The sequence below is a fragment of the Seriola lalandi genome, unplaced genomic scaffold (assembly GCF_002814215.2).
Source record: "Seriola lalandi dorsalis isolate HSWRI2012SDOR001 ecotype SW California unplaced genomic scaffold, Sedor1 jcf7180001974121, whole genome shotgun sequence".
NCBI classification, from domain to species: Eukaryota; Metazoa; Chordata; class Actinopteri; order Carangiformes; family Carangidae; genus Seriola; species Seriola lalandi.
This window is the reverse complement of record NW_019444787.1, coordinates 7-1,759: the sequence shown is the minus strand read 5'-3', so window position 1 is coordinate 1,759 and position 1,753 is coordinate 7. Positions and strand designations below refer to the sequence as shown.

Genomic DNA, 1,753 nt, shown 5'->3' with positions numbered 1-1,753 from the left:
GATTAAAAAAAAAAAAAAAAAAATTGCAGATAAAGTTTTTAAAATAGACAAATCATTGCAGGTCGAGATTATTAAATTCATCAAACAGATATTTTGACGACTGATTAATCATTTATTTGTTTTTCAAGCAAAAACACCAAAACATTTGCTCAGTCTCAAATGAGAGGATTTGATACTTTTCTTCAATATATTACAGTAATCTGAACTTTAGGGTCTGGACTGTTACACCGACTGTTACTGTATAAAACAAGAAACTTAAAGACATCGCTTTGGTTTGTGGGGTATTGTAACAGGGATTTTTCAGGTTAGTTGCAACCCCAGTATCACTTTTCTCTCCTGGTAAGACAGCGAATAAGCGTATTTCCCTATTCTTTTGAATGAACAACAGTCAATCAGAGAGCCCTCCCTCTCCATTGGCTGATTTTAAACACTGGTTTGGGAATGCTCTGGTGGTCGGGAGGGATTTAAGGAGTAGAGCATGAACAGAGATGTCCCATGTTTGGGTGTGGCTGAGAACCATCTGTCATCTGTCAAATAAAAACAAAAACGCCCCTAAAATACTAAAATAAAAATGCCGAAAAGGAATGATTGGAGCCAAACACTACAGTTGCTCAACAACAGCTCAACGGTTCAGAAACTTGGTCAAGCTTTGTAAAAGCATCAGATAATTATCTACAAATGCAGAATGTAGTGTGTAAATCTAAGCTGTCAGTCTATTTTTGCACCAATCTTTGAGGCCATATGAGGCATAACACCCAGAGTGACCAAGAGGGAAAAGAAAAATAATCATAGCCCTGGTAGTTTAAACATTCATAGAGTATTTCTATATACAAGCCTATGGATTTTATTTTACACAGCTCGTAAACATATTTTAGGAGACAAACTGGAAAAATCCAAACATATTCATCAGCTTTTTCACACTCCAACTGCAGCATGGTCTCGACTCGACTTCTTTGCATCTGAGTACGAGCCACTGCTTCTGCTGAAGGAGTAACTTTGGTGTCCCATGAGTCTAAATGCTGTTTCAGGGGCTCAGAAACACCTGGTCTCTTCAGTAGTCGTTCATCCTCATTCAAAGGCAGATTCTGGTGGTTGTTTTGAGTTCTTTCACTCTGTAAAAACCTCCTTCATCTTCATCGATTCAACTCAAATCCAGTCCCCTTTGTTTCTCCTCTACTGTGAGGGCGAGAACGTCAGGATCATCCACCCGATCACGAAGTAGAAGAGGAACACAGGGTACACCACCAGCGCCTTACGGTTGGGAGGCTGGCTGTCTGCAAGGAAGGCCGTGGAGGCAAATGTGGACCATCCAAAGGACACTGTCACGACTGCCAGCCGCACGGCGAAGCTGACCGCCCCCGAGCCGCCCATCAAAACGATCCGGCACACGACCATGGCCACTGTCAGAGGCATGATGCAGTATCCCAACACACATAGGCTCTGGAAGAAGGAGATCGTGCCGCCCAGCAGCTTAGAGTTGAGGGTGATGATGATGGAGCCGAACCAGACGATGACAAAGACCTGGGCAGAAGAATATATTTCAACATGTCAGCGTGGAGTCAGCAGAGATATTTATCCTTTCACATAAGAAATGCAAGGTCATTTTATTCTTAATATTTTAATTTTCTGCTGTTTATCCAGAGTCCAGTGAAGGTGGATGCAAGCTTAGCAAAGTAGTCCAGACAACCCTTTCCCTAGCAACATCTTCCAACTCCTGGGGGATCCAGAGGCTTTCCCAGGCCAGATGAGAGAT

General features: G+C 42.5%; 1 pseudogene; it reads right to left on the bottom strand.

Annotated features, from left to right (window-relative positions):
• Window positions 1-91: 91 nt before the first annotated feature.
• On the bottom strand, window positions 92-1,536 carry LOC111653532 (protein YIPF6 pseudogene; annotated as a pseudogene).
• Window positions 1,537-1,753: the final 217 nt, after the last annotated feature.